The sequence below is a fragment of the Protopterus annectens genome, chromosome 5.part1, assembly GCF_019279795.1.
Source record: "Protopterus annectens isolate FY-2018-M chromosome 5.part1, PAN1.0, whole genome shotgun sequence".
NCBI lineage: Eukaryota > Metazoa > Chordata > Ceratodontiformes > Protopteridae > Protopterus > Protopterus annectens.
Window position 1 is genome coordinate 226,554,842 of NC_056736.1, and position 19,414 is coordinate 226,574,255.

General features: G+C 40.5%; 1 protein-coding gene across 1 annotated transcript in view; it reads left to right on the plus strand.

Moving 5' to 3' along the window:
• Positions 1-400: 400 nt before the first annotated feature.
• Positions 401-19,414, plus strand: part of SLITRK6 (SLIT and NTRK like family member 6) — a 55,989-nt gene continuing 36,975 nt past the window's right edge. The window contains exon 1 of the mRNA XM_044072923.1: positions 401-1,082. The gene's annotated coding sequence lies outside the window, so the exon portion shown is untranslated. The remainder of the gene's footprint in view (positions 1,083-19,414) is intronic.

The following is a 19,414-nucleotide window of genomic DNA, read 5'->3' on the forward strand; positions in this document are numbered from 1 at the left end:
CATTTTGCACACGAATCCTTGTTTTTTTTTAACCGTAAATATTGTTCAACCTAAAATGCATCTGATTAAATGAGGCTCTCTTACCAACGACCAAGGAATATAATGAAAATTATTGCAAAAAAGAAGAGAAATAATTAGTTCTGGCAAAATGAAAAAAGTGATTTCAACGAGGTAAGTGTTTACTCCAGGCAGGAATAAACACGTCGAGGAGGTAACATACGTTTTTAAACAAAATACCACTGAAGTTCAGATATTCAGAGCCAGAATGCATTTGTTAAAAAAATAATATTCGGGGTAGGCGTTAACAAAACAGAAATTAATGAAAACTCTATACTACGTAGCTTAATGAACTATCTCAAACGCCAGCTTATATGGGAAAGGGTTCCTGTGTTTAGAAAATTGTCTTTATCGCTCTCTGTCAGAGCGGTGTTTTCCTACCTCCTGTATTCTCTTTTATGGTTTGGCGGAAGTGTAAGTGCTCCTCAGATGAGGGGGGTGTGATGAAGAGCAAGAGTTGTAGGCAGCGCAGCAGTGTATTTTGTGGAAGGACGGGCTCTGATGTCCCAAGGTGGAGCTCTTGTCCTTACTGAAATAAATTCGGTATATAAAAGCTCGCTTCGCATTTCAGAAAAGGTTGAAAGGCTGAGTTAAAAGCCACCCAAGTCTTTGATTTTACACCTCCCTCCCAGCCTCTGGCAATCTGACTACAGTAACAGACAACCAAACCAAACGAGTAAGACTGGCTCTCGGAGAAAAAAAGAAAGAACCAACACAAGACTGAACCTGGCCGTAAGACAACTTGACAGCTCAAGCCTAGAGGATCAACTCTTCTGCTGAGCTCCGGCATAACGTGCTCTGCAAACATTCAGCAGCTGCTCGTGCAACACGAGAGCGTGACAGCAGTTGCTCGCACTAGGAATACAATATCCTGGGCTGGATTCGATGCCACTTTTATCAAATGGACTTTGGGACGCTTTTGGATAGTTATATGGGTATCCCCAAATAGTAATCATGCATGACCCAAAACACTTTCACTGGTCCCTGTCGGGGAAATACAAACTGCATCCAGCATTACCCTACAAGTAAGTGCATGGCATGGACTCCTTGTAAAACTGAATTTAGTTAAGATGTTTGCCTCTGAGTAGCGTGTTTGACATTTCTATATTCTGAGGTCAGTCAATAATAATTCCACTCAACCTACTGCTAGTCTAGATTCTGGAAACGTAAAGACAGTTTTAGAAGGCAGTTGCATGCCGACATCTCTTTGTTGGCAAATCAAACGGGATGACTTGACATCTCTTAACCGTGTGACGAATATGAACAGGTACAGAGTTCCACTATTTTTAAAGCCTGAACAAACCTCTGTGATTCTTTGTGCACCTTCGTGAGGTGGCATGGCGTATACCTCTTAAATGTATCTCATGAGAAACGTACCTCATTTGGGGTCTTAAAAACTTCATGTTCCTCAAAGTTCCTCAGTATTCCACATTAAAAGACACTGCCACACATTCAGCGTTAAGATTTTTTTAAGTGAAATCCATGGTAAATAAAAATGAATCATATGAATTCATTAAAAGATCTTCTTTATAAGTGAAACCAGCATATTTTAATCATCCTGTGGCCTTCCTAGCTGAAGTTGTTAGTAAGCCATTAGTATGCGTCCCACATTTTATCCATTTGTTCCACATTATGAGGGCTAGTGTTCCTCATTTTGGAGATGGAAGGTTGAGTCTGTATCATATATTTAATATGAAGCTTTGTAAAATAATTTTCCGTCAATTTATGTGGTTTACAGTTTTTCTGTTTTACCTTAAATAAGCGCATCGCGTGGTATGTGTAAAAACATGCCTTGACTGAACAAGTATTCAAAGGAAGGGAATTATTGTATTTCTCAGCGGACTCTGTCTGCACTGGATGAAGTAATGAAATAATCTGTTCTATCTCCATTGTGCAATCGGTATGCACCACTTTTTTAACACTTTCTACTTCAACATTTTCCTTGATTTGATAAGGTTTCTCTCCATTCTGTTATTAAAATATCACCCATATCCTACTTTATTTGGCAGATAAAAGGTGATCAAGCACTGGTTAATGTCATTTGCTGCGTGCATGGGGTGTGTTTGATGTCTTTGTGTTGTCTTCAACCTGCAAACTTAGCAAACGGTATCTTAATTTAAATTTTTAGAAATTGATTTTGCTGCAAGTACTCAGCGTAGGAGCTCCTCTTAAAAATGTTTTCTGGTGGATGAAGTAACTTGTGTAACGATGCCAATAAGTTTTGAAATAAAAGTCTGCTGTTTGGTACTGTCCTGCTGCAAAGCGGTGAATATAATGACTGAAATTCGCAACTGGTGAAACCCCAACTTGTAAGACTTTTTTGTCCTTATCATTTACGCCATGCTTTTTTGATAGTATGCATATCCGTCTGAGCAGTTCAGAGTTCCAGGGCCACCCTTGTCGCACTGCTGCCAAAAGCTGGAAACTAAGTCTGAGACTTGATGATGGAAACATACTATACGGCGCTTTTCTGCAGGTATAATCAGCGCAACAATAATTGATGGCTTGTTTATAACGGCCTCCCGCAATTCGAACATGCTATGCGCCCCCCCCCCCCCAGCACGAAATTAGTCCCTAAACACAAGTGCCACCATTGCAGAGTATGTCCTTCAGTTTTATAGCCAAGTGAGGGCTCTAAAGTACATTGAATGTTAAGGTCGAGGAAGAGTGCAACAATGCGGATGTACAGTGCAATTGTGAGCTGATCACATATACACTTCAGCAGCTTTCTGCCCCTCTTCAGTGAACAAATATAGTGTGTATCCCCCTTCATACCTCTCTACTGTCCCTGGTTTGACTCAAATTTTAGTTCAGTCCCTCTTCAAGAAAGGTGGTGAATTAAACTTAATGAATAACAATACATAATTATATACTTATTTTACTTCAGAAAATGTCTATTAATTCGCATTCTCTTATTCTGTCAATGTGTCATGTTAATAGTACTAATATTTTAAAGTGTCCCTGATTCATTGAAAGCTGTGGTCCCCATTTCGAATATGGACCACACATCTGATGGAAAACTGAACAGCTTAGCTCCTATCAGGGGCACAGCCTGATGGCAGTGATTGTGTGTGTATGTGTGTGTGTTGGGGATGCAAAACATTGAAATAGCTGTTTTCTTCTTTAAAGTGGAAGCGATGCAGCGCAAGATCATCCTGCAGAGGAAAACGTTACTCGCAAAAGAATAGAACACAATGTTTGTGAAAGCGTTTGCTTTATCTGGAGCTGAAATGTATGCGTATAGCAGCGAATGCACTTTTAACACCCATTTCCTGTATTTAGTGTCTAGTAAAAAAGAAAAGCATATGTTTGTTTTAACTTCTTTGTGCCTTTACTTTCTCTTGATTAGCTACCAATTCTGCAGTCTAGTCTGTTTAGCACTATGAAGGAAATATACATGTCCCTCTATTCCTGAAAAAAATATTTACTTTGGCAAAGACATGCATGCCAGTTGGCTTTACTGATCAATCTTGTAACTAGCAACACATTTTCTGGCTTCCAGATTAGTACTGATTTGAAATGTTAATGGCTTTCACAGGTTAATAATATGTAATTTCCAAATCAACTATAACAAAACGTTCATACAGTTTTATTGATTTTCTCTGAATGTAGCCTGGCTCCTTAGCCAGCTGAGCTAGATAGCAGCATTTTTCCAACTTTTACAGTTTATGGTTTTACCTAGGTGCTACTTCTTTCCATAAAAGTGACTGAATGAAATGCATGCTGTGCAAGGGGATCGTCATTGCAGAGTTATGGCAGAAGCAGAGCTCAGCCGTTTGTAGTAGTAGCTAGCAGTCAGTCGTAACAACGTCATAAACTGCAGTTCAGGGTTCACACCTCTCAGCTATCCGTATTTTTCAGGGCTGTCCCATATGTTTTTTACTGAATTTTTAGCTCTGCCCTTCGCTTTTTAAGAAAAAGGTGTTAAATAACGACAATACATTATTTTATTCTTTTACTTAATAAAACGTCTAATCAACCACATTCTTTTATTCCGTCATTGTCTCAAGCGTATATCTCATCTGTCCCTGATTGTCAGGGGCGTCCATTATTTTGACTCATATTTAGCTCTTTCCCTCAGACTGGTTAATTTTGGCGAAAAAATGGTGACTTGCACTTAATAATGACAATAATTAAACATAGAAGTCTTTTACTTCAGAAAATGTATATTAATTCAAAACCCCTTATATTGTCAAATTCTCAGGTCAATAGTACTTTAAAATAAGTTAATAGTTAATAGTAATTTAAAAGTACCCATGATTGTCCCTGATTATTTCTGGATTTGTACCTGATTCTGTTAGATTTTTCTCTGATTCTATGAAAGGTATGGTCCCAAGTTAATCATAGTAATATTTTAAAAGTGTCCCTGAGTGACCCTGATTATTTCTGATGTGTCCCTGAGAGCTATGTTGGATTGTGACTGTCAGACCTTAAACATATTTGTCATAACTATAAATCTGTTGTGCGTGAATATGTATTGAGACAAATATCTATTCTTTGTATTCTGACACCCAAGACAGCAGCCAAACACCTGTTCATTTTTTGCACCAAACCCATTGCACCTTCCTCTCCCCAACATAACTGGCTGCCACCTCTCAATGGCATCCATCCCTAATAGTGAATATTATTGTAAAAGCTGAACAATTATAATTCTTGAACTTGGAGAGCTGTTAATATTACAAAGACACAAGAATGTGTCTATTTAGATACAACTTAATTTGCTGACTTAAATGTACAGTTTTAATCATGTCATCATTTTTTTGTGATAAGCTAAAAGAGTTCAGGTCTAGTCCAAAAAAATAAAAAAAAAACTTAAGGAGATGTTTATACTGGGGTAAAAGAGTTCAGGTCTAGTCCAAAAAAAAAAAAACTTAAGGAAATGTTTATACTGGGAGTGGAAGTGCCTGATTAGGGCAACCTAGACATCAAGAAAGTTCTAGAGACTCTCATCAGTATGTGTCACTGGAATGTTAACATCTACATGAAGTGCCACCAACTCTAGTAGATGAAACTTTTGTTGAATCCTTCAATCCACAACATCTTTTTTTTTTTTTTTTCATTTTTGCACATGGGGTTGGAGTATCACTATAACAGTGGCACTCATCTGGAGCCAAGGTTTGCTCTGCCAGGTGGCTAGCCCTGCCACAGCTGTTCTTCCGTACCATACACTCACAACTATGGCCAATCCCCCTACTGCATGATCCACCTTCTCTTATGGTGCAGTGGGGTGGTGAGAATAGAATATGAATTCAATTAGTTGGTGTAGACTGAGGGCTGACTTACTCAAACAATAATTTTGCTGAAAAGCATCAGTTTTCAGTAAAGCCTCTGTTTTTTTCCCCTTTCTTGGCAGGTCCTCCCTATCTCTGTATGGTGTTGTGAAACTGCCTTTCCCACACCTGCCTGCTAACCATACCACTTCTGAAAAAGGAGCGGGGTAAAGAGATTTTGTTCTAACTTGTATTGGTTGTCCTGGTATGTAGGGAGAAGTTGCAAAAAGCGAGTATTTTGACCAGCTGAAGGGTCTAGAACAAAATTGTTGCAGTTTTGTCCCATTTTCCCCATCTGCTTTGTAGGAATGTGAATGTCAAAAATTCAGAAACAATGTTTTTTATGGAGTCATATCCCTGTATCAGCAACATCCCCTGCTGAAAACTGCACTAGAATGCAAAACATATATGCATAAATAAATAAATAACTACAAAATAAGTGGGCTTTGGCAAAACACAGTATTTCTTTGTATCTGTTATCTTGCAACTGTAGAAAAGGGAGTGAGTTTTTCAAATATGCAGTTCCAGAAAATGTGTGTGTGTGTGTGTGTGTGTGTGTGTGTGTGTGTGTGTGTGTGTGTGTGTGTGTGTGTGTGTGTGTGTGTGTGTCACCCTTAAGAAGACTCATTAAACCAAGGTTCAATCTGTACCAGGGTTCCATCTGTTTCAACTGGTGGTAACACAGATGGATATAAAAGACCCCATGACACCTATCAAAAAGAGTTGAGGAAGTTCTTTCTATTATAAATACTACCTCAGGTCTTCCCTGGGTAATTGTCGTTAGTCTAGTGAGACCTACCCAGTCAACAAAGGATAAATAAATTAGGTGCATTCCTTAACGTGGTATTGCAAGAAATTGTTAACCATAGAAAGCAATAAGTTGAAGAAAGAACATTCATCATTTTTTTTCTCTTCTTGTTTCTTGTGAGCCTCATTTTCATACATTTGTGGTATTATGAAAAGTAGCCTGATTTCATGCAGCAAAGCTACAGTTGAAGAAGTACTTAGTTTATTTTATGAGTCAACTCAGTGAGCAGCAGGGTCCCTCAAATAAGGAAAACAAATTGCAAAATGGACTTGAGATAAGGCAGTTAATTGACAAGAAAGTGGATATTGTTTCCTTTCCTTAGGAAAATTCATTAAATAAAAGATCAGAGAGATACCTGGGAAAATATGCAGTGAGTTTTGAACAACTGGAAGATATTTCTCTCTATTTTGAAACCCTGCTCCAGACTTCCAAACTACGAATCAAGTTGCTAATTATTTTATAGCGTAATCCATGATACTCCTTTTCTTCTAAAAATAGTACTTCAGCAAAGTCTTACAGATTTTGAATATTACAAACAATGCATGCAAAACTTGAATTCTGCCACTTCAGAATTTCAGTCCCTACACACTCCCTCAAAAATTGTCTTGCATTTTAAGAGAAGCCATACTCAAGTTTTTTAAAGCCCTGAGATTCTGCATGCATACTCAGAGCATTTTTTCATTCTAGCTTCCTAACTCATCCTTTCTTGGACACCTTAGAGAGTATTAAAATGTTAATATGCAAATTTAATATAAATGCAATTAGTTTGTCGGTGATCTTTTTCACAATAGCTTGCAATCTTTTTTCTTTTCAGCCATGTACTACTACTCTTTTTCTAGCAAGTGACTAATCAGACAAAGTTTAACCAGCTTGGTTGGTTTCACAGTACTCAGGTAAAGTCATTCACATGAAATGTAAGTACCTGAGAATCAGTGCATCTTGTATATGGAAGAAAATGCTGTCCAGGGAGTGCAGTCATGTAGTGATTTACGTCACTGAATGGTTTAACTAGCTTACTGTTGTACTGAGTGAATTCACTGCAAGTCACACCTTGTCAAAAAATGTAAGGCTTAGAGAAAAACAAATACTTGGGCTAAGTGCTTATGTGTCATTGCATAAGTGTTTATATTCAGAGTTATATTCACTTTACAAACTTTTCAAAAAACGAGTATGAGTCAGTGATCTCTTACAAACAACTCACATTTGGAGTCATTTAGTTAATCATTTAAAGGTTTGATTTATACAGCAGTCATGAAAATATGTAAAGTCATCATTTTTTTAAAGAGAAATAGATTGTATCTGTGCAGCCTAAAGACATTACGAAAAGTCACTCAGTAAGAAACAAAAGGAGTAATACTAACGGAGTGTGTTAGGATATTTAAAACATTAATAATGACTTTATCAAGTTGTTAATAAAAATAAAACCCACTGTTTGGAAATGTCAGTATTTGTTATGCCGGGGAGGGGAGGGTGTAATCCAGTGCCAGTAGGACGGCTATTATGATGTGACTAGCTTGGAGTCAAACTGTATTCAGCTGGATTCTGGCAGACTGAAACCCAGGATATAAGATGGAACTTACTAGGCTGTTAAAATGTTCTGACATTATCTCTCTGTGAAGGACTTGTTGTAAGGGGGTGGGCGGGTGGACTGTCTAAGGCAACTTTTATTTATTTATGTGTACTAGGATAGACTCACTAAGCCAACAGCTTCTATTCAGGGGAGACCCAACATGGTATTCATACTGACTAAGAGAAATTTGGCTAGGACACTGGGGAACTTCTACTCTTTTCAATAGGTACATGGGATCTTTTACATCCAACTGATCTCCCAACAGCTCAGCCAAATGGGGCCTCAGTTTGACATATCATCTGTAATATGGCACACACAGAAGTGAAGCACTCCCTTTATGCCAGTTTGCAGTGTCAGTATTGGAAAATGAATTAAAATATCTGATATTTGAATACAATCCACGGCCTTCTGATCTTCCAGCATCAAAGGCAAGTGTGTGCCATCTGTTGAAACTTAGTCTGTGTGATGTGCATGTAAGTATGTGTGTGTGTGTGTGTGTGTGTGTGTGTGTGTGTGTGTGTGTGTGTGTGTGTGTGTGTGTGTGTGCGCGCATGTTCGTGCATGTTGTCTACACTGAGCATCCACTTATATAGCAACCTGTTCATAAATCTTCTGCCATTTCATATATAAAGCTTTCATACTGTGCTAAAGTATATCAAAGAAGTTTACACTATGAAACATTCATTTATTTTTTTCCTCATGGTCTTGTTGCTTCGGTCCTTTTAATACATAATTTATGTTTTTCACACTTTGATATATTTTTCACTGAAGTGAGTAAACATCTGAGAAGTGTTTATGTCATTATTTTGTCTTGTGAAGTATTTCCTGGTCAGTTTTCCTATGGCTTGCTGACAGCTATGTGGTTGCAGCTATCTGATTGTGTTGTCATCCTGCCAGTGTCCTAGTATATTGGTGTTTGTTTTGTGGCATTTGCTGTTATTGTGGTGGTCTTGGAACTAGAGGAGGCAGCAGGTGAACGATGGGTAGGAGTGGTCAATTCCAGATTGTTGAGCCAGAGGGGAGAGGCTGGTATGCATCCTGCTGTGGAAAAGCCACTCGCTCCCTATCTCCACTGTGCAGCTATCTTCAGACATGTGGAAGTGAGGAGGGATGAGTCAGCGTAAGATGAGGGCTTAATGGTTAGGGGAGAATGGGGCCTCAAAAGAGCTTTAAAAAGTACTAATAAGACTAGCACATAATGTGCAATATTACTTACTCACAATATAAAGACAAGTGTTATTGATAGTCTATAGCTGAAGAAAAAGAACACACTGATGTCTGGTGATATTTGTGTATTCATAACACATAATATATGCACACTGTGTTGTACACATTAGAACGGAAAGTTGAGAGATATGCAGGAGTGGATATTATGAAAAGACATAAAACACTAACATAAAAGATGATAAAGCAAGCAGACTACTGAATACTTAGGTGGACATAATGAATATGTTTATGGAAACCTTTCCATCTTGTCAGATATGCAAACTGTAGTGTGAAAAGAAAACTATGAATAAGTAGTTATGAGGCAGATATGCATATACTGATATAAACAAATATTACAGTCTATGTGCCTTAAAGGATTCATTTCAGTGTTTCAGTTTTTCAGTGTGTACAGTCCCTGAGCATAATTAAAGCCTTAGAAGAATGAGTCTACTTTTAAACTACAAATAAAATACCCTCTCACTAAGCTAAATATTACTCATGAAAGCAGCTAAGGTGCACAAAGTTGTCAATCACTAAAGAAAGGAATTCCAACAGTTTCCTGCTCTATTATGACGTATTAGTAAGGAGGGTGTTTTTGTTCTGGACACATCTACCAGTTTATTAGTATTTCTAGTTTCTCTGGGAAAAGACCTAAATGACATCCATAAAGTAGTACCAAACAGATTATCATGCATGCTCCTACGTATAAATGAGAATTAGACTCCCCTTTACAAGTTAGTAATTAATAGTAAATAAAGAAATAATTTGTCTTTCCACATATTCCATATTCTTTTCTGAAAAAAAAAAAAACAGTCTTATAAAAGTTCTTTGTATTCTTTCATGCCTGTTAAGAGACTGAAAATTATAACTACAAGCTGTGGCTCAGTATTCAGAGATAGGTCTTATAAATTATTTATAAACTGGATGTACCACAAGATCTGCTACTAACACAGTATCCAATTTTAGCTTAATACTTTAGATTACTGCGCCAGTTGGCTATCCACCTCCCAAATTTAACCAGTAACCTGATACTTAACTAAAAGGCTTAAGATCATATTATGGGGAATTGTATACAAGACCTTCAGTAAGTCCAGGTAAATCATATCCACAGCCAGACCCAAATTCATAGTCTCCAAAGCACACTGGTAGAAGTGTATACGATTTATTAGGTGAGACCTTTGATCTATAAATATATGTTTATTAAGGTCTATACCATTGGATAGCATCTCATTCAGTAGCTGTTTTATGACTCTTTCAGAATATTTAACTAAGACACAGATAAGGCTTAGAGGTTTATAGCTGTCGGGAGAGATGGTATGTCTGCCCTTGGGAATAAGGGCTACTATGACACGTTTTTTAAGTGCCAGGGAACCTAATGAAAGTAAGATTATGAAAATAAAAATAACAAGTAGAGCAGGCTGAGGGAATCCCTGCAGTTTAATCCACCTGTAGGTCCAGGATGCATGTATACATTCTGTGAAACCCCACCAGTGGCCGAGTAATCAAGGAGTGTCAATCTGCACCACTAGCACCAGTGGGAGACGTACATTGGGAGGATGACAGGTACACACACAGTATTGCCTGATGCAGTTCTCTGCTTCAAGTGCAATTTCCCTTAAGAGCAAGCAGAGACCGCAGTCAGTCTGCGGCAGTTTTTTCCCTCTTTCTCCAGATCCCCACTAAGACTCCCCACTGGCACAGCTATAGAGTTTAGATCTCAGCTGAGTGGCCAAGCCAAGCACCTTCTCTTTCTAACCAGTGTTTCGTGTCCCTGCCTTAGTAGCTGACACATGCACTCTTTGTGGTTTGATTTTACACACACACACACACACACACACACACACACACACACACACACACACACACACACACACACACACACACACACACACACACACACACACACACACACACACACACACCTCGGAAAGGCTGTCACAGGTTTACTAGCTATGCTCCTTCTGCCCAGACTATAAGGTAGTTTTTGCTGCCACCAGCCAACTCTTTATCAGCTACTTTTAGGCCCTTATCAAAGGGTGTCCAATCTTACTGTGTAATGTTACAATTAATACAAATGGTAGTTTGACCAAGAGCAAGTCTTTTATGAGTGGCCCACACAGTGTCACCAAACAAATATGCAAGTACTTCCAGAACTTAAATATCTCTAGACAGATCAGCCACAATGAAAGGTTTAAATATATTTAGTAATAAATAATAAAAGAACAAGAAACTACTCAGTATATACTTACAGTTACATCAGAGTTCAAAATCACAGGAAATATTTAAAACAACATTGCAGGACAGTCTCAAATAACTAAAGAAAAAATAAACTTTGCTATATTCCTGACTGTATCTAAGGGAATTACTGTACCCTAATAACTTTCTTCAGAGCAAGCAAGGTAGATGAGGTTACTGGATTTTGATGTTGTCAGGTCAAAGGCAAAACACAGAATAACACAGAATACAGTCTGTCACTAAGAGACTTCCCAAGTATTACTGTTGGGATAGCTTGCAGAATGGCATAATTTCTTGTCATCTGACTCTATCCCAGGTGAAAACACCCACTGATGCAGCTGGTAGCATTTAGCATCTACCAGTGAAAATACAAAGACAAGGGCTTTTCTTAGATCTAAGGCTGATCCTGGAAGTCATAAAACAATAAAACACTTCCATGACAATACAGAAAATGTCTAGTTGTAGACATTGTGTATGTTACTGCACTGAAACTGAAAGATGACATCCTTTTATTACATGGCCATAAGGTAATTTAATTTCAGCTATTTTTCTGAAGTTAACCTCTTGTGTGCCAGTTTCCATTGTTAAAATATATACATCTAAACAGTTACAATAGTGCAGGTACATTTCTGTTCTAATCCAGTAGGGCATGCTGTGGTTACATCTTAAAACAGCACTTTATAAATGCCTCTTCAGCACACATGCATGTACAAACAATCTTATATGACATACAGTTCTAATACATTTGTAATACAAGCATATGAATCATGTTGATATTCACAAATGACATATAATTATTTACAAAATTCCAGATAACTGGGCTTGCAGTATCTCCTTTCATGACACTTTTGTTTGTCATTTCTCATATCTGTAAGAGTGACATAGTGTGGAAGGGATGCTAACTTTGGAGTAGTACTTTCTCAGTGATACAGTAAATGTTTCATAAGTCTCCCTTCTGTTGACCTGCAGCGGATAGCCATAAATCCATATTTTATCTGTCAATGAATCTAATTTCAGAGATAGGAAAGTCTGCACATTGACAATCTGTTCTGCATGATTTATAGTGAGTATGGCAATAACCAGTCTGCTAAAATTCCAAGTGTGTAGCTAAGCTTATACTTTGTGACAAATGGCATACAAATGCATTTTAAAGGGAAACAGTTTTCCCAGCACTATGGCACAGACTGTTTAAGCTTTAACACGTAGATAAAAGGCAAAAGGGTATGTGTGAGCCAATAAAGAAAATAATCTACATAGATGTGTGTTTGTTGTGCTACCAGCAATGGAAGTAAAGGTTGTAATTATTTTAATATGTGTTGTGATTTTAATTTTGTATTTTTGGCAGTTGTTTTGGAATGAATTGGTAGCACATGAGAGTTGGGTACAGTTTAGGTATATCTGGCTATGCAAAATGTGGGTGGAGCAGAGACAAGAGTCTGGAAGTCAGTGTGCAATTGAAAAATTCCTGAATGCATAATGTAGCACAAGGCAGAGATCAAGGCAAAGATGATGCATGATTTTCAAAAGTGAATATGGAAGACAGAATCCTGTATTACAATTACAGACTGACAGAGAAATATTAGGAAACTCTGTAATTCTTCACCAGCAAGGATATACCAGAGACATACTTCTGGCACAGTTATACGTATTTATGGGAGTGACAACCATGCCCAGGCCCAGCAATCAAGGAGCCTCAGTCCTCACCAGTAACACCAGGGAGGTCGTCTCCTAGAAGAGGAAAGGATAACTAATACACACAGTAAAGTACAATTTCCCTTAAGTGCACACAGAGATCACAGTCAGTCTGGGGCTGGCTGCTCCCTTGCTCACCAGATCCCCACTAAGATTGCCCAAAGGCACAGCTATAGGGTCCAGGTCTCAGCCTAACTGGGCAAGCTAAAACCTCCAGTACCCTCTCTGTCCAACCAGCGCTTCGAGTCCCTGCCCAAGTAGCTGACACAACACACTTTGAGTTAAGTATTTATAGAACTTCACAGACACTCCTGGGAAAGGCTGACACAGATTCTTCATCTGGCCCCTTTACCCAGACTATACGGTAGTAATTAAACAAGACAAACCAATTCAACTGCAGAACACTGGTTTATTAGTGCTAGTTTAAAAATATGACATAAAAGTGACAAGTACTAAGCGCTTTCACCCATAAAATATACCGGGCATATACTCTGATGATGCCCGGTATATTTTATGGGTGAAAGCACTTAGTACTTGTCACTTTTATGTTGTATTTTTAAACTAGCACTAATAAGCCAGCGTTCTGCAGTTGAATTGGTTCGCCTTGTTTAGTTTTACTGGTTCTATTTGTTTGGATTTTCTATACGGTAGTAATTACTGCCACCACCTAGTTAATAATATCAGCTACTAAAAGGCACTTAAAAGGGTGTCAAATTATTACTGTGCAATATTAATGTCCAATGGTAATGTGACTATACAGTCTAAGGCTTATTGGAAGGGCTTAGACAGTAAACTCTATAAATATATAATGTACTCTAAAGCATACTTCATCTCTACACCCACCAGCCACAGGTAGAAGGTTTTAAAAGTATTTAATAATAAATAATTAAAACACAAGACAAATCTACTACACCACAGAGATATCTAAGAGTTCACAGATCACACAGAAACTTAAAATAATACAGTAGGACAGGTCTGGTTTCAAAGAAAAATACCTAATTAATCTTTACTAGCTTTAACTATTCCTACAATATATCACAGTGCTAAAAACTTACATGTGAGCATAAGCAGAGTGCTGATAAGTTAGATGTCTAGATCAAAAATGCTCCAGTTCTCTTGTGAGAAATAGTATTTAAACATTACTAACAAACATGTCTCTAAGGCCCTCCCAAAATTACATCATTTTTGACACTTAGGTTTTCCCAGTATTCATATTACATCATCATAACACCTGGTCTGAGTTCTCAGGCCACAAACTACATTATTCAGCAATCTAACACCTCCTCAGAAAATTACGATACAAGACATTTCACACGTATATGCTAACAGAAACTAAAGCAATAAAAGCACCTTCCACATCTAAATTCTAGTCATAAACTTTAGCCTTAAAACAAATGGGCATGAAATCTTCATCCAGCCACCCTCAGGCTGAATTCTAATATGAAAGGATACAATATGCTTCACTGGGCCAATTGAGTGCAATGTTGTCACATATTTTGCAGTTCCACATTTCACAGTGTTTTCTTACATTTAAAAACACAAGCCTGTATTTTACATTTATTTATACAGGTGATAGAATTATATATCAAATTCTATTTGACTAGGCTGGCAGGCTTCGCCCATCTCTCCCCAGTCGTCACCCCCCCCCCCGGGAACTCAAGCAAGTTTTTCAAGTGCCCCTTGAGAAACGTCGCTTGAGAGTTTCAGGTCTATCTGGGTGTACCTCTCCCCATTCCCTGTCTTGAGAGCCCATCTGCATTGGCATTGCTACTCCCACTGCAATGCTGCACTGACATATCGTATGCTTGCAACCCCAGACTCCATCTTAGCAACTTAGCATTTTGCTGACTGGCTCTGTTTAACCATGTTAGAGGGTTGTGATCTGTCATCACAGTGAATTTTCTTCCATACAGATAAGGCTGAAGTTTTTGTAGTGCCCAGACTATGGCCAGACATTCCTTTTCTAACACTGCATAACATTCCTCCCTGGGTTGGAGCCTATGACTGAGATAAACCACTGGGTGCTCTTCTCCCTCTGAAGAAATCTGGCTAAGTACAGCCCCCACCCTACAGTTTGAAGCATCCACCTGCACAACAAAGTATTTGCTGTAGTCTGGACTGGATAACACAGGGGGTCCTCCCAAAGATTCCTTAAGCTTTTGAAATGCCTGCTCACATGTCGGAGTCCACATTATCTTATCTGGCCTGTTCTTCGTTGTTAGGTCTTTGAGGGGAGCAACTATGGTACTATAATTAGGAACAAACTTTCTGTAGTACCCTGCTGTCCCTAAGAATGCCCTCACCTGCTTTTTGGTAACAGGTGCAGGCCATGCCTGAATCGCTTCCACTTTGGCAGGTTCTGGCCTTATCTTACCACTCCTCACTATGTCCTAGGTAGGAGACCTCTGCCATACCAATCTGACATTTGCTCAGCTTAATGGTCAACCCTGCCCTCGGTAGTCTGCCCAGCACCTCCCTGACATGCTGAAGGTGCTGTTGCCAGGAATGGCTGTAGATAGCAATATCATCCATGTAAGCAAGGGCAAACCCTCCTGCTCCTGCAAGATATGATCTACCAGCCTCTGGAAAGTTGCTGGGGCATTCTTCATCCCAAAGGGCATCTTTGCAAACCCATACAAGTCAAAAGGAGTCACAAAGGCTGACTTCTCTCTAGCATTGGGAGTCAAGGGCACCTGCCAGTAACCCTTGGTAAGATCAATGGTTGTAAGATACTTAGCCCCACTCAGCTGCTCTAGGGCCTCATCTGACCTAGGCATGAGGTAAGCATCCGACTCTGTGACTATTTAATTTCCTGTAATCCACACAGAACATGTTGCTGCCATCCATCTTTGGCACCAACAGCACTGGTGAGGCCCAGGGACTGTTGGACTCTTGAATCACCCCTAGTTCCAACATCTCCTTTATCTCTTCTCTCAGAGTCTGTTTGACTCTCTCAGGCACCCTGTAAGGTGCCTGCCTGATAGGCCTTTGGGGTTCTGTATCCACCTGGTGCTGCACCAAGTGGGTGTTCCCTGGTTTCCTGGTGAATATGCCCCCAAACTCCTGCAACACTGCTTGGATTTCTTGAACCTGGGTAGGAGATAGCTGCTGGGACATTGCTGCCCCTTCCACCGAGGTGTCACCCCGAGCCTCACTGATGAGATCAGTCCCCAGATCTTCCTCAGATGCCTCCTGCAATCCACTGCAAATGCTCAGTACAAGGGCCTCCCTATCATGGTAAGGATTCATCATGTTAACATGGTACAGTTTGTGCCCCTGCCATCTGCCTAGCACTTCCACCATGTAGTTATCAGCAATTACCTTTCTTACCACCTTGTAGGGTCCCTCCCAAGCTGCTTGCAGCTTGTTGTGTCTGACAGGAATGAGAACCATCACCTGCTGCCCTACAGCATACTGGCTAGCTCGAGCATTCCTGTCATATCACACCTTTTTCTGTTGTTGGGCTTCTGCCAGGTTCTCCTGGGCCAGGCCCATGAGTTCCCTGAGCCTTGTCCTGAGGTTCAGGACATATGCCACAACAGACTCCTTGTGAGACTCACACTCACCTTCCCACTCATCTCGAATTAAATCTAGAGGTCCCCTCACCCTATGCCCATACAGCAACTCAAAGGGTGAAAAACCTGTGGATTCCTGGGGAACCTCTCTGTAAGCAAACAACAGATGGGGCAAACATTCGTCCCACTCCCTCTTAAACTGATCTGCAAATGCCCGTAGCACGGACTTGATTGTAGAGTTTAACCTCTCAACAACACCATTAGTCTGCGGATGGTAGGGGTGGTCTTCATGTGCTTCACCCCACAGGACTTCCACAGACAAGCCAGCAGGTCTGACATAAAATTGGCACCTCTGTCAGACAGTATTTCCTTTGGGAAACCTACCCTGATGAAAATCTCTAGCATTTGCCACCTTCTCTGCCTCAATGGAGGACAAAGCCACTGCCTCAGGGTATCGTGTAGCATAATCTGTAATCACTAGGATATACTTTTTCCCTGTGGAACTTGGGGTACTCAGAGGATCCAAAATATCCATAGCTACCCTCTGAAATGGCTCCTCAATCACAGGCAAAGGCATCAAAGGAGATCTCACCTTGTCTCCTGCCTTGCCTACCTTTTGGCACTGCTCACAGGTCCTGCAATACCCTGTTACATCTCTGGAAATTCCAGGCTAAAAATGATTTTGCATAATACACCTCTTTGTACATTTTATGCCCATATGACCTGCAAAGGGAATATCATGGGCTAAGGCTAGAAGAGCCAGATGGTAAGCTCTAGGCACTACCAAATGCTGTACTCTCTCACATTTAGCCCTCCCTTAGGGGTCCACTCTCTGTACAGTAACCCTTTGTTTCAGTATACAAATTCCCTCTTCCCTTGAGAATTAGGTGCCTCCCTAGCTACCTGCCTCAGGCCTTGCAATGTAGGATCTGAGAGCTGAGCCTGTCTTAAGTCTCTCCTTGTAACCCTTCCAGCTCCCCTTCCACTGGAAGTCTGGCATCCTCTGACAGTGGTGCCTCACTGTCAGCCTGGGTACTACTACACACCTCTTCCTTTGCAGTTACCCTGTCCAAGGGAACATCAGTACCCACAAGCAGCTGTGGCTCACATTCAGTCTCACACCTACAGCATAGCTCACTCCCTGAAGTAACCACCACAGCAGTCCTGGCTGCAAGTATGCAGTCTGTCTGGGTCTCCCCCAGGCTACCAGACCCACATGCTTGTCTCTTAGCCTCACTGCTCTTAACTGCATAAGTACATAGTACTGTCTCATCCAAATCCTTCCCTCTCAGGACATCTGCAGGATGGTAGTTCCATACCCCTGTTGTCTCAAGACAACACACTGTTGGCATTTTGTCTTTACCACTTACTGTCTCTCTCACCTTTGGTTCCTCACCTTGCCTCTGTGGACACCTGTATGCCACATGGCCCCACTGGTTGCATTCAAAACATTTAACCCTAGCTCCTGGACATGTACCTGGACTAATGGCTTCCCCTGCTACTGGCAGATTCTGCTGGGGCAGTCTGTGCAGCCCACCATGGGTTCCTTTAGTCCTATGAGCAGTAATGGGGGTCCCTTTCCTGTGCAGGGCTGCCCTGCTTGCTAGGTATAGGTCTCCCTTCTTCCCCAACTCCTCTGAAGTAGCACACTGTCTATCAGCTAACCAAATCCTCATGTCCTCAGGCAAAGTGCTAAGGGCTTGTTCCCTTACCAAAAGATCTGCCAGCCCTTCAAAAGTGGTGACCTGACATCCACTCACCTAGCTATGAAAATACATTTTCATCTGCCTTGCATCTGTACTCACAAAACTTTTTCCTATACATTTCAGGTGTTAGCTTAAAACATTCTAACAAATGTATTTTTACAGCAGTGTAATCAAAACAGTCAGTGTCATACATTTTTGCTAAAAAAGTTACATCTTTACCATGGAGTAAGGGGGTCAGGAACCGTACCCAGTGCCCTTTGTCAACTTCATACTGTTTACATACCCTCTGAAACATATGAATGAAGCTATCAAAATTATCCCCCTCTTTAATCTGTGGAAGAAGTTTACTGACCTTTTGTGCTGGGTTACTCCCTTCCCCATTACCTCCATGACTCTGGTGAAGAGTCAGCATTTCCCTCTCATGCTTCCTCTGCCGTTCATTTTTTTCAGCTTGTAGACTCCTCATTTTCTTGGCTGCTTTTATTTCCATATGCCTGGCCTCCAACTCAAGTCTCTAGCTCCAGCTAGATTTTTAAGTCCACTACAGAAAGGTTGAGCTGTCCATTCTCCGAGAATATTGTATCTCCACTGTCAGTCTGATAATCCTCCAGGCTGCTGTTTTCTGATGCAGCTGTAACCAAGGCTGCAATCAGGTCTGCCTTAGTCAGGTTTCCATGCACCAGCCACCTAGCCTGGCACATCTCCGCCAGCTGGCTCCTTGTCAGCTTTCCATACTCATCTGCTAACATGCTGCCTGCTCACCCTGACTAACACTAAGCTAACAAAAGAAATAAACAATTGTGATCTGAACTCTTGGTGTACACTGCATGGCTGTTTTAGAGTACAAAGCACTTTTAGAGATCACTGTACATAAGCTACAGGAATTTGATCTACCCACACCACTACAAGCCAATTAGTATGCAAAGTAGATCCCACCACTGCCAAACACTTGTGATAACTGTGCCCTGGCCCAGCAATCAAGGAACCTCAATCCTCACCACTAACACCAGGGAGGTCGTCTTCTAGAAGAGGAAAGGATAACTAATACACACAGTAAAGTACAATTTCCCTTAAGTGCACACAGAGATCACAGTCAGTCTGGGGCTGGCTGCTCCCTTGCTCACCAGATCCCCGATAAGACTCCCCACTGGCACAGCTATAGGGTCCAGGTCTCAGCCTAACTGGGCAAGCTAGAACCTCTAGTACCCTTTCTGTCCAACCAGCATTTTGTGTCCCTGCCCAAGTAGCTGACACAACACACACACACTTTCAGTTAAGTATTTATACAACTTCACAGACACTCCTGGGAAAGGCTGACACAGATTCTCCAGCTGTGCCCCTTTACCCAGACTATA